This window comes from Stegostoma tigrinum, chromosome 40 (genome assembly GCF_030684315.1).
Source record: "Stegostoma tigrinum isolate sSteTig4 chromosome 40, sSteTig4.hap1, whole genome shotgun sequence".
NCBI lineage: Eukaryota > Metazoa > Chordata > Chondrichthyes > Orectolobiformes > Stegostomatidae > Stegostoma > Stegostoma tigrinum.
Genome location: NC_081393.1, coordinates 1929191 through 1943508, shown reverse-complemented (window position 1 = coordinate 1943508; position 14318 = coordinate 1929191). Strand labels below are relative to the sequence as shown.

Sequence of the window (14318 nt, the reverse complement as noted above, 5' to 3'; positions counted from 1 at the left end):
TCTCTGTGGTCAGTTTTCGATGTTGACAGTGTGAACAGCCAATCCGTACAGTCCTAGCATGGGTCAACAGAGGAAGGGTCACAGGACCCGAAACATTAACTCTTTTTTCTTGCACAGAGGCTGCCAGACCTGCTGAGCTTTTCCAGCAACTTTGCTTTTGCATTTGTTCCAGTGTTGTGATTTGTTGGAACTTTATCCCAGAGAAGGGAAAAAGAACCCCAGTGTTCACAGTGAACTTTTTCAGTCACCTCTTCCGAAGTCAGTGCTGCAGGATTTGGGTTCCCCCAGACTTGTGAAACGTATACAACAGAAACCATCAGAACTGCCCATGCTGTAAATTGGGAACCAAAGCAGAAGTTGCTGGAAAAGCTCAGCAGGTCTGGCAGCATCTGGGAAAGGGAGAAATCAGAGTTAACGTTTCGGGTCAAAGTGAGCCGGTCCTGAGAAATGCGGTACTATCCCAATGAAATCATTCCAGCCCATGGATCCTGACCGGAGGGTATTGGATATCCGCTATTCGTGCCTGTCGCTGCCAATCAGGGGAGTGGTCCTGGTTAAAACCCAGTTCTCAGCAGCTTGGCGGATAGACAAGTGGGAGGTAGCTGGAGGTCTGAGAGCGGCCTGGTAAGGGTTCCCATCTCCCCGGGAGGCAGCTTGCTGTGCTCCTGGGCAGTGAGTGTTTGCTGCAGCTCGGAGCAGCTTTTTATCCGTCTGTCTGTGTCTGTGTGTGTGTGTGTGTTTCGGAAGGGAGAGGCTCAGGAGCATAGCGAGGCGTTGGAGGATGAGGTGCTGGCTGTGTTTTCTCCTTGTCATGGCTGCAGTAATGTTGCCCTCCTTTTGGAGCTGGATATCACCCTGAATCCCCCCCACCCCCCCCGGCAGGTTAGGGGATGCATCGTATTGAATGTGTGCACGCCGCTTTTTTTTTCAGCTCTGTGTTACTGCTTCCGAATCAACAACTCATTCCCTTTTAACCCGACTGTCGCTGCTCTGCTCCAACCTTCCAGAGTTCAGCAATAATTTCCGGGACTGATTTCCCCCACCGGGGATGCCAGACAGCCAGCAGCTGAGAGCCAGTGGATAGCTGTAGGGTGTGGTTCATCCTTTCTTTTTGTTTGTGGGTGTAGGGCGAAGGTCAACAGACTTGGGCTTTGAAAACTGTCCTTCGTTTCTCCTGAGATTAACTACTGATCCCTGTGCTGTTGAAGATATCAAGATGTACCGTGTCCCAGTGGGGACTGGACTGAATCAAATCACATACATTATTGCATTGTAGAGGGACTCTCTTACTGTAAGATTGTGTAGTGTGAAAGTTTTGAATGGTAAAATCCTTCTTATGTACATTTCATATCACCTCGAATTTCATAAAGTCTCAGCTCCCCTAAAAATGACTTTTTTTTTCTGATGTCGGGTTCAGGATGAGATTTGGAAGCAATCTCTGACTGTTGTTCAGTATTGCACAAAACACCGGGGAGCAGGATCCAGCTTGCTGAGTTTTACAGTCTGCCCTGAAATAGTGAGAGGCAGGAAGGCATCAATGTTCAGTCGAGACTGTGGTGTTCTTGAGGCTGACTCTCCAAAGTCTCCTGCAGTGATAGCAAGTGTTGGGAAGGCTAACATAAAAGCAGAAGCTGGTGGAGAAACTCAACAGGTCTGGCAGCATCTGTGGAGAGAGACAGAGTTCCTGTTTCTGATATAACTGTTCTCCAGAAGTTCCAGCTTTATTTCAGATCAGGTGTCTATAGTATTGTGGGTTTATTAGGAAGCTGCTTGGAATGTTGCCTTTTTATTCTAAGAGCATTTGAGTCCAGAGTAGTGAGGTTTTCCTTGTTAGATCGGAGCTTGGTCGGACTGCACCTGGAATACTGTGTAATTTTTGGTTGTCTTATTATTGCCACCAAAGGAGCAGTGGGTAGACAAAGTGGCTGAGTGGGTAACACTGCTGCCTCAGTGCCTGGGACCTGGGTTCAATCCCACCCTCGGGTGACTGTCTGTGTGCAGTTTGCATGTTCTCCCTGTGTGTGTGTATGTTTCCTCCCACAGCACAAAGCTGTGTGGGTTAGGTGGACTGGCCATGGGAAATTACCCTATGGTGTCCAGTGATGTGCAGGCCATGGGAAATGCAGGGATTGGGGTTGGGTGGGACGATCTTTGGAGGGTCAGTGTGGACTGGATGGTCCATATTGACCCTGGTGTTTGGAGTTCATCCAGACTTTGTTCCTGGATTGCGGAACTGTCCTGTGAGGAGAGTCTGGACAAACCGAGTCTGTATTTTTGAGAGCTTCCAAGAGTGAGAGGCGATCACGTAGATGCAGGTCAGATGTTTAACCTGGTTCGGGGTGTGATGGTGAGTTTATGGCAATCACTACCACACAGGGCTGAGTCAGCTCAGTCTGTGAGTGTTCTTCACGTAGAGACTGTCACATTACCAATGGGTTGTGAGGATAGGGATTGGAAAGGCATTGAACCATTGGCTCAGATTGAGTGGGGGAGCAGAGTTGTTGGACTGAATGGCCTCTTGTTCCTCCATCCACCTTGGTGCAGGAGCGTGGAGGATGTTGATGGCATCGAATGTGCTGGAGAGGTGCAGTCACAGTGAGAGATTGTGTGGTGTGAACGAAGGCTCAGGCCAAGCTGGAAACCTGATGGCAAATTCTGTAACATGTGCATGAAGCAACTGAATTGGCCCAAAGTTGACAAGAGCTGGAGCTGCTGAGAATGTTTGGGGTTGACAGAGCCGGGGGGGAGGCAGAGGAAATGTGAGCACAGTGTTGAGTGGGAATTGGCTTGTTACTCAGAAAGCTGGGTGGAAGGACACAGGGCGCACAGAGGCTAGCTTTCATGGACAAGGTGTGTTCCGAGTTGGGGGCGGTGAAGGGGAGATGTCACATGGTGCAGAATGTGCTAGGTGCTGAGTAACTCTTCCCTAAGTCAGAAGCCCATTGGCTAGAATTTCTCTTTAGAGGCTCGAGCAGACAGATTTTGGGTGGCCCACAGTGAGTTTATTGCTACAATTTGGAAAAGTGGCATCTGACCAATGACACCCTGTTCAGCTGAGCTTTCGGCTGGCCTCTAAGTGAGAGGTGAAGGAGCTAGTGATACTGAATCTGTTGGAAATGAATGTCAGAATAACATCTGTATTCTCCTACCACCTTACTGATGAATATTTGATTGACCTGGCAAGCTGCTATACACAGCAGAAATTGCTGGAAAATCTCAGCAGGTCTGGCAGCATCTGTAAAGAGAAATTGGTTCATGTTTTGGGATGCAGTGACCCTCTTCGTATGTCTCTTGTTGGAAACCCCATTTGCTGTCTCAATGAAACAAAAGCTGGCTTCAAGATGAAATCATCAGGCAACATCAATTATGTATCACCACTCACAGGCAATCTCATTACTATCAATCACAGTGATAGTAAACATATCCATAGAGAGCCAATCAAAATTTCCAAACATGAGCTGATGTGAACAGACTCTCTGTTGCATGATCATCAATCTTTGTTAAAATATAAATTGACAGCAAATTAATACCATGGAACATCGCTTCAATTCAACCAATGGCATTAGCCAGATCCAGGATCCTGTTGGTGAGCTGGGAGAATCTCGGGCTGAATAAAAGTGGGAACACAATCCATCTGGGATTACGCTTGATGCAGAGGGTCATTTAAAATCAGGTCAGTGTTCTGAAAGGCACTTTGTTTGTTTGATCGCAGGCAAGGTGAAGGAGTTGATCCTATTCAGGGCCCTTCCAGAGATACATTTAACCCCCTTTCAACCTACAAAAGGCTGTAGCATCTATTTCTGATGAGAAAAAAATACAACACTGGAGAAAAGGAGGAGGAGAGGGGACCTAATTGAGGTATACAAGATAATGAGAGGCATAGATAGAGTCGATAGCCAGAGACTATTTCCCAGGGCTGAAATGGCTAGCACGAGGGGTCATAGTTTTAAGCTGGTTGGTGGAAAGTATAGAGGGGATGTCAGAGGCAGGTTCTTTACGCAGAGAGTTGTGAGAGCATGGAATGCGTTGCCAGCAGCAGTTGTGGAAGCAAGGTCATTGGGGTCATTTAAGAGACTGCTGGACATGCATATGGTCACAGAAATTTGAGGGTGCATACATGAGGATCAATGGTCGGCACAACATTGTGGGCTGAAGGGCCTGTTCTGTGCTGTACTGTTCTATGTTCTATGTTCTAACACCAAAAAGAAGAGTGAGCATTGTCACTTCATAACAGTATGAGCTCCACCCAATGCCTCATTTTTCAGAATGAAAAGCATTTAGTCATAGCTCCATGCGACATGTCATGATATTTGAGGTCCTGTGTGAATGTGGGTTGTTGACAGCCTCACATTGATGCTGTACTATCCCCATCTATCTCTCCCTTCAGTTTAAAGGCAGCAGGGCAAAACCTGTAGCTGTCCTCAGCCACAGTATGAAGCCAGCTGCAGTCTGACCGGAAGACTGTCTCAGTCACTGAGGTCTGGATGATGTGTGTCGGACTGCAGACAAAATGCCAACTCTATCTCCAATCCCCAGAGTCTGTTGGGAAAACAGTCAGTAATCTGAACTGCACCTCCCAGTCGCAAACCATTTCTGCTCCCCCTCCCATTCTTTAGATGACATGTCCATCATGGGCCTCCTGCAGTGCCACAATGATGCCACCCGAAGGTTGCAGGAACAGCAACTCATATTCCGCTTGGGAACCCTGCAGCCCAATGGTATCAATGTGGACTTCACCAGCTTCAAAATCTCCCCTTCCCCTACTGCATCCCTAAACCAGCCCAGTTCGTCCCCTCCCCCCACTGCACCACACAACCAGCCCAGCTCTTCCCCTCCACCCAATGCATCCCAAAACCAGTCCAACCTGTCTCTGCCTCCCTAACCTGTTCTTCCTCTCACCCATCCCTTCCTCCCACCCCAAACCGCACCTCCATCTCCTACCTACTAACCTCATCCCACCTCCTTGACCTGTCCGTCTTCCCTGGACTGACCTATCCCCTCCCTACCTCCCCACCTATACTCTCTCCTCCACCTATCTTCTTTTCTCTCCATCTTCGCTCCACCTCCCCCTCGCTCCCTATTTATTCCAGAACCCTCACCCCATCCCCCTCTCTGATGAAGGGTCTAGGCCCGAAACGTCAGCTTTTGTGCTCCTGAGATGCTGCTTTGCCTGCTGTGTTCATCCAGCTTCACATTTTATTATCTTGGATTCTCCAGCATTTGCAGTTCCCATTATCACAGTAATCCGAGCTGCTGAGTTGTGACAGTTTTGTATGGGCACCGCCTCATTCCATGTCAACAACATCCACACTGTGTCAGCCACCTGCCCAACCTTCCTCTTCACTGAAGCCGTTTTCGTTGCTGATGGACTCTGTTACCATTGTGATCCCATTATCCTATAGTAAGAGTGGAGAGGGTAGGGGCGGAGGTTAGATAGACATTAGGAGGAGGGTAAAAGTTCAGCACAACTTTGTGGGCTGAAGGCCCTGTCCTGTTCTATATTCTAATCACACTATTTGGCCCATTTGTGTCTGTACTGAACTGGCTGTCTGAATCACAGACACCCAGCCACCATTCCCATTATTCCTTGCGGAAAAGCAACCCAATTCCCTTCTGGATGCTTCAGGTGAACTTGACTCCACCACAGTCTCAGGCAGCGCCTTCCAGACCTCCACCAGCTGCACGAACATCTGTTTCTCTGGGAATCTCACCACTTGTGACTCCCCAGAGCCTGTCCGCCACTAACGAAGCACACATTAGGAGTACGATGGAACACTTCTCACTCACCTCACTGAGTACAGGTCAAACTAATGCTCAATGTTTGATATCATCCAGGGCAAAGCTGCCCATTTGAACAGCATTGGATCCATAATTTTAAACATCACCCCCCCCCCCCCAACGCCAACCGTGTGCACTGTCTGCAGGAACTCCCCCCAAAATGGTGGTTCTGGGTTACTGCTGGCAAAGCACGAAGAATTGAAAGTTCTCTGGCTAATCTGATACGCCAGATTGGACTCTCAAACGTACAGCACAGAAACGGACCCTTTGGTCCAAGTTGTCCTTACTGACCAGATATCCTGAATCCATCTTATCCCATTGGCCAGCATTTGGTCCATCTCCACATATAGCCATCCAGATGCCCTTTTTCCATGTTGTTACTACTGTACTAGCCTCGTCTTCCTCTTGCAGCTTGTTCTATGCACACACCACACTCTGCATGAAAGGTTTGTCCCCTCCGGTCCCCTTTAAACGTTTCGCCTCTCACTTTGAACCTATGCCCCTCTAGTTTTAGACTTTTTCCCCCCACCCCAGGGAGAAGACCTGGGCTATTCACCCATCCATGCCCCTCATAATGTTATAAACACCTAGAATGTCACCCCTCAGCTTCCGATGCTCCAGGCAAAATTGCTGTAGCCTATTCAGCCATTCCCTATAGCTCAAACCCTCCAGGGAACAACAGCCAAGGGGGTGTCTATTTACGTGAGTCAAAGAAAATATCAGAGATCTATATTTAAATAATCAGCCAGTTTAGTTATTTCTTAGTTACCTTTTTGGCCATCTTCCAAATCAGTATATTCTGTGAAGTGCTTCCTATAGATTTAAAATGCTTTTAGCATCCTTTTAGTGTTTCAGAAAGGAAGGAGATGGTTCCCAGATTTCTATCGATTTGTTACCTCCCAGTGGTCACTCAAAGTATTTGGATCCATTGTTTCCTACAGATTTGTGATAAGGGGTGAGTTAGGGAGAGAAAGAGGCAGGATTACACAGAATCAACATGAACCTTTTTGAAAGGGAAGACGCAAATACAAAGCTGTTCGACTTCTTAGAGGATTTAACGAGCAGAATCAATCAGGGAGAAGCCAGAGAACATTGCCATATTGTATCTTTTCGGTCAGGTCCGCCAAGCTTAATGTGAGCACAAAATTAATGAGAATGTAAGGTATAAGTAACAGTGAAAGGCAGAGTGGGTGAGCTACAAGATGATGTGGAGAAGTGAGGTTATCCTCTTGGGGAGGATGGAAAGCACAAAGTGCCAAGAGCTTGGGAAATGTGATATTTTAACAGGAATTGGGGTGGGGGGGGGCGTGTCTCTTTCCATAACTGCCCAACAGGTGTGGAAGCAGGCTATTTCAGCCCATCCAGTCCTCACTGACCTTCTGGGAAGCATCCCAGCCTGTAACACTGCACTTTCCCTGGCAGATCCACTTCACCTACACATCCCTGGTCACAGCAGGACAATTTTTGGTGTGGCTAACCCATTGAACCGGCAAATTTTTGGACCGTGGGAGGAAATGGGAGCACCCAGAGGAAACGTGCAGATAGGGGGAGAGTGTAAACTCCACACAGACAGTCGCCCGAGGGTGGATTCGAGCCCGGATCCCTAACACTGAGGCAGCAGTGCTAACCACTGAGCCAGTGCACCATAGAGATGCCTCTCTGAAAAGAACAGCAAGTCATCAGGATGCAGATGGCTTGTTAGTTTTTTTATTACAAGAAAGTGGATTTGAATATAGGACTAAAACCTCACTAACTATATTGAGGCTCATAGTAGCTCTCTGAATTAGCTCAAATGGTAGAGAACTTGCTTAGCATGTGAGAGCTAGTGGGATCACTGCCCACATTCTGTCAACAACAGCTAGTGTGTTTCACTCCCTACTGTCTGTTTACCATATGGCCTTGGTATGGGGTAAGAGGGAAAGAGGAGATTGATGGGTGGGGTTTTTCAGGTTTGTGGACAGACTGCTGGGCTGTGAATGCAGTGGTCTGTGGTAAATTCTGTCCATTTTCCTGCTTCCCACAGGAGCACAGGGAAGGCTTCCAAGCTACTTGCCTGGACAGAGGGATCATCTGCCTGAGCGAAGATGAGTAGACTGGTCTGTATCCTGTGGAGCTTTTAGGGGAATGAGGTGAATGGAGCAGGGATCAACAGGGTAGATGCAGGAAAGATGTTTCTCCTCCTTGGGGACATTAACACCAGCAGGGTCCAAGTTGGGACTGACATGAGGAGGACTTTGAGGTTGTGGATATTTAGAATTTACTGTTCCTTTGAACTCGGTCATTGAATATGTTCAAGACTAAAATAGTAATTCATTTTTCACATTTAAAAATGTAAATAGTTATGACGATCGTGCAGGAAAATGGGATTGACACAGATCAGCTGTGATGCCGTTGAATGGTGGAGCAAGCTTGAAGGGCTGAATGGCCTCTTCGTATTTCTTATGGTCATAGATTGTGTGCGCCCATTTCCAAGTCAATCCTCTTTTCAGTCTCTGATCTACTCAATCGTTCTTTTACCACCTCTTTATTTGCTGATTGAATGAATGATTTTGGAACTCGCTTTACAGGTTAGCAGCTGGGCTGGCTTTCCTGACCTGCTTGTTTCTGCCCAACCTTTTGTATACACAGATAATGAAATGTGAGGCTGGATGAACACAGCAGGCCCAGCAGCATCTCAGGAGCACAAAAGCTGACGTTTCAGGCCTAGACCCTTCATCAGAGAGATGATGAAGGGTCTAGGCCCGAAACGTCAGCTTTTGTGCTCCTGAGATGCTGCTTGGCCTGCTGTGTTCATCCAGCTCCTCACTTTGTTATCTCAGTGTAATTTCCCTGACCCTTTCACATTGCTCTCAGGACCTTATAGCTTAACACATAGTTTAAATAACATCTCAGGAAGAGCTTGACTGGATGTTCTGGTGCAATCTCCAGGCTGGGACTTGCAGCCCTGAACTATCAGACCTCTCAGTAATTGTGCCCCTTCACGATGCCCAAGGATCTACCCCAGGGCTCCTTGGCACACAGAGGGTCCCTCACCTAGAGTCTCTTGGAGAGCTAATGGCTGGTTATACTCCTAAATATCTTCCCATCTGATGGACAGGTTCCTGACTGCACCTTCAAACCTCTTCTCAGCAGAAATCCAAATGAATTGCAGCAGAATGCAAAGAGAGAGTTGGGAAGGAGTGGGAATTTTAAAGGAGGGAATTATTTGAAGGTGATCCTACCTTTTGTTTAGGGAGCAATTTCAAAACCAGGATCCTATACCTGAACAGTATTTAAGATGTTAAACTGAGGAGCAAAGCTTGAGAACAAGGAGAGATAAAAACAGTCCTGGCATCAGCTGTAGAGAATGAATATTGAATAATAAGAATTCATCTTTCAAGCAGAATATGTCTCTTCAGAGCACCTTGTGTTTTTAAATTTCATTGCATCTAGAATATTTGGGCTGTTCTAGTGAGAAGGGTGGATTGGAGGAAATGGATTCAGTTAGCAATTTGAGGCTGGCTTTGAGATGTTAAGATGATCCACTGATCCTCTTATGGTCACTTAGTACTGTGATCCCAGGTAAAAGTATTCTGGTACTAGCCTTATTTATGGAGATGAGCTGTGGGAGCGGGATAAATATTATTCTCTCCTGTCTCTGGCAATGCTAGCATTTGTTGTGTGACCCCTCCCGCTGCTCAGTCACTGCAGAAGTCAGTGAGGTACTAACCTTGTGGCTGTGGGACTGGAGTCACATGGAGTCCAGATTAGTGAAGGTTGGCCAATTCTCCCTCCTAAACAACAACACTGAACCAGATGAGGTTTGGTTGGCTATTATCAGTGACTGAGACCAGTTTTATATTCCACATTAATCAGGACTAAATCCAAGTCTCCCCCTGCTTCAGCCATGGTGGGGTTTGAACCCATGACCCCAGAGTATTTGGTGGGGTCTCTGGATTACATGTGCAGCAATATTACAACCACTACCATCTCCCCGAACTGGGGTGAGAATGGCTGAGACTATATCCTACATGTTTTCAATGTACCTTTTTCAGTGCAACACCATTGAGCAAGGAAATCGATGCTGGCAGAGCGTTGTGAAGTGAGAATTTTAATTGAAACCCAAGCTGACGAGGCTTTGTTTTTTGTTTCTATCTCCTGTTTGACCAGGTGATCCACCATGAGGCAGAAGCTGGCACTCACTCTGGTTATGATGGCTCTTGTTGCCGATCTCATCCTTGTGGCAGGAGATGCAGGTCCCAAGCATTTGAAAGGCAAGTTGGGATCCAAGTCCACCAAACATCCAGGGAACCACAAAAAGAAGATTTCCACCAAAACCAAGATAGCGGCAGCAGCTGCAGCAGGCGCTCTGGGAGGAGTGGTCATTGGCTCAGCTCTGAGCCATGAGCGGGAGGACCGGATGAGGAACCGTCAATATGGCAATGGGACCTGGAGAGGTGGTGGGATGGTCCCTTGCCCAATAGACAGGATGTGGCTTGTGGGCTCAGTCCTCTCACTAACTTATTGTGTATCAGTGTAGCGTGGCCTCTTCCTGCGTGTTCTCTCTGCCCACCGCAAAGTGAATCATTTATTTGGAATTCTGATTCCAATTTCACTTTTTCGATATTTCCTTGCTTCTGTCCCAGCCCGTATCAAAACAGTTTGCGATCGCTTGCTGCTGTACTTTGCTAGATCGTTAATCAAACTCTTGCAGTACACAAGAGGGGCATCATTATCACAATCCTTTCACCAGTCTCAGGGACTTTGACAGTTGCCTGCCTTCCTTTTTGAGGATCCCCCAGCTGGTGAAACAGATCCTGTGTGCTCAGCTATGTGACTGGGGACAACCAAAATCCCATTGCGATTCCCTCTTCCCTGTGAGTCACAAAAATGTCATTGATTACTGGTTCTCCTCTTCCCATGTGGCTTTGTGCAGTTCGGGGCGTGACACGGTCAGGGCGTCAGCGATGTTCTGTTGGAAACTGTCTGTCTCCCCGGGCTCAGATATCACCCATTGTATTTAATGGTTGTAGTTGTGACGTGTACTATATCCCTGGGTCTTGTTCCAATCTGTCCTTACAAAAAGAAATTGTGAGCGACAGTGAAACTGAAATAAAAGGGAGAAGTGAGCGAGGACGCTTGTCTTGTAAGACATTGGGTCTCGTTTTGTTTTTCCCCTCTGACTATGACTCTCATTGACAAGCTGGCACTAATTTTCTTCCAGGTTCTGGGCTTGTTTCCCTTTTCCAACATTCTGCTTCCGTTCCAATCTCTCCTGAGTCCATTTGTGTTTCTCCTTTTGGAAGAAGTGACAGTGACCAAGTCTGAAAACATCTCATTTGAAGAGATGAGGTGGGGCTAGGAGAAGGCTAGCCAGTCAGTGTCTCAGACCTTGTATACCCAACTGATCCTTCAGTTAATCATCACTCATTTAACTTTACTCCTTAACCCTCCAAAACACACAGTAGAGATTGATAAACCTCCAATTTTCAGTTCCCCATTCCTCCCTCACCTGTCTGCAATGTTGTTTGGGGGAAGACAGCTCCAGATTTCCACAACCCTTTGAAAATCTCAACAGCTGCATGGTGATAGTTGGTTCTCTCTCATTGTGGAGGTAATGACCCTCACATCGCAGCGAATCATTTCTCTCTCGTCTCCAACCATCTGTCTGTGTGTCTTGAAACTGTCTCTCTGCTCTGGATTCTCCTAACAGGGAAGGACCCTCTTCTCATCGATCCTGTCAAAATCCCTCCAAAATTTCACTCTCATCCCTTGATCAGAACAGTAGACCTTACGTCCACAACGCTTCCTTCCGAAGACAAACACAAGTCTTCATTTCTGACACTCCAGTATTATTAAATGCTTTATAAAGATGATTGGCTGGTCCAACATTGGAGTAGGAATGAGTCAGTATGTACCCTACAGACAATTGTGGCCTGGTCGTCACTGAAGACAAGTGACTTTCCGATAGAGTACATGTGAAATTGAGCAAACAGAAACAGGAGGAGGCCATTCGGCCCTTCGAGCCTGCTCTGTCATTTTCACAATCATGGCTGATCGTCCAACTCAAACGTCTAATCCTGCTTTCTCCCCATAACCTTTGATCCCATTTGTCCTACGTGCTATAGCTAGCTGCCTCTTGAACACATTCAGTGCTTTAGCATCAACTACTTCCTGTGGTAATGAATTTTGTACGCTCACCACTCTTTTGGTGAAGAAATGTCTCCTCATCTCCATCCTAAATCGCCTAGCCCACATCCTCATACTGTGACCCCTGGATCTGGACACACCCACCATCCGGAACATCCTTCCTGCATCTACACTGTCCAGTCCTGTTAGAATTTTATAAGTCTCTATGAGATTCCCTCCTCATTCATCTGAACTCTAGTGAAAACAATCCCAACCCAGTTAATCTCTCCTCATATGTCAGTCCTGCCATTCTCCAGAATCGGTCTGGTAAACCTTCGCTGTACTCCCTCGAGCAAGCGCATCCTTCCTCAAAAGGAGACCAAAACTGCGCACACTATTCTAGGTGTGGCCTCGCCAATTGGCAGGCAGTAACTAGTGGGGTGTAGGCCCTGTACAACTGTAACAACACACCCCTGCTCTTGTACTCGAATCCTCTCAGAATGAAGGCTGTTGTACCGTTTGCATCCTTTACCGCCTGCTGCACCTGTTTACCTTACAGTGACTGGTGCACAAGGACACCCAGGTCCTGCTACACGCTCCTCTGTGCCAATTTACAGCAATTCAGGTAGTAATCTTACTTCTTGTTTTTGCTTCTGAAGTGAGGAACCTCACATTTAGGCAAATTGCACTGCATCTGCCATTGATTTGCCCATTTTCCCAATCTGTCGAGGTCATGCTGAAGGATCTCTACATCCTTGTCACAGTTCACCGTCCCACCCAACTTGGTATCATCTGCAAACTTTGGGATGTTACGTTTTGTTCCCTCTTCCAAATCATTCCTGTGGCACCCCACTAGTTCCTGCCTGCCAATTGGAAAAGGACCCATTAATTCCTACTCTTTGTTTCGTCTCTGCCAACCAGTTTTCTACCCATCTCACTACACTTCCCCCAATCCCATGCACTTTATTCACACACAATAGCCTCTTTTTTTTGTGGGACTTTGTCAAACACTTTCTGACTGCCCTTGGAAAGAAGCTAATGTTGTTCACTTTGGAGACAGTGGAGTTGAAATGTTGATTGTCTGAGGTAAGATAATGGATCCAGTACATGGTTTTTGAGTAGCTGGTGGATATGCTCTGAGGTTGCCAAGATAACAAAGTGTGGAGCTGGATGAACACAGCAGGTCAAGCAGCATCTCAGGAGCACAAAAGCTGATGTTTCGGGGCTAGACCCTTCATCTGAGGCTGACTTTTTCTGAGTGCTTATTCAGTACTTATGAATTAAGTTGGAGTGGCTGATGATTTGCCACAAAGATGGTCAATATAGGGAGCACTTCAGCTGAAAGGGGAAAAACAAAAGGATCTCTGTTTCACCTGTTTGAAGAGTTTCTCTGTAAAAATGAAGAAAACAGACCAAGGCCTCTCAGATGGGCATGAGTAATTAAAATCATATTTCCTCAGATTGATCAGAAGCGAAGGGCTTGTTACTGTTTGACTTGAATCAAATTTAATATTTGCTGTTTGAATTTGTGTTTTTTCTTTGCACATTTTAAGGTGTCAGCCATTGTCTGAGTGAGTGGTTATATATTGGATAGCTTTTTGTGCTGAGTGTTTGATAGAGCTATTCCTTCCGTGGTTTGAAAGTTTAGTTTGGTGGAATATCTTTTGAAATACTGTGTGTGCAGACTTGGCATCGTTGTTGCAGGCTCTGATGTATTTATTTATGGAAGGGATGTGTTCGTGCTGTTCAGAAACTTGTTGCTGTTCTGCTTTCTCAGCAAAATTAAGGTTGGTATAGTCGTTCTGTTTGCACCAGTATTTAACCGATGACAAGCCAAAGGAGAAAGGGCAGTACACAGGCTACTGTGTTCAGCAACAATGTTCTGCTGCACTTGGCCGAAATAGTGAGTCATCGGAAGGAGCGATGCAAGAATGGAGGAAAAGGGGCAATTTTGCTGAACGTAGTAATAAAGAGAAAAGATGACCAGAATTGTTTGGACCTGCTTTTTGCTAATTTTCCCCATTCCTGATTTTACCTAAACAAAGCTGGTGCCGCAGAACATTTCACTATCCATCCTAAGCTTTCAGATTTCTGGAGCTGGTTTTTAAAAAGTGTTACTTTCTTGTTGGCATAATTATGTGGTAAAACCTTAATGTACAAACATGCATGTGAGACCATGTAAGAATAAAATCAATAAAATGGCAAGGGAGCTGACACTAACTGACTCTGTGTAGTAATGTGTATAAATGGGCATGTTTTATCGTCAGCAGTTTAATGAGCTTCCATTCACATCATTTATCGGCCACACGAGGAACTGCCAACTTAGCCTTTTGAAGGGTCTTTGGAAATATTCTCTTTTATGGTGTTAACATGAGGCAAATTGGGACTAATAGAAGGTAACTGACTGTAAGATGTTAACTATGAATCAGCTT

General features: G+C 46.3%; 1 long non-coding RNA gene across 1 annotated transcript; it reads left to right on the top strand.

The window, feature by feature from the left end:
• Positions 1–281: 281 nt before the first annotated feature.
• On the top strand, positions 282–14102 carry LOC132206646 (uncharacterized). The gene is made up of 2 exons (XR_009443082.1): positions 282–624; positions 9928–14102. It is a non-coding gene; the product is annotated as an uncharacterized LOC132206646 (long non-coding RNA).
• The last annotated feature ends 216 nt before the right edge of the window (positions 14103–14318 follow it).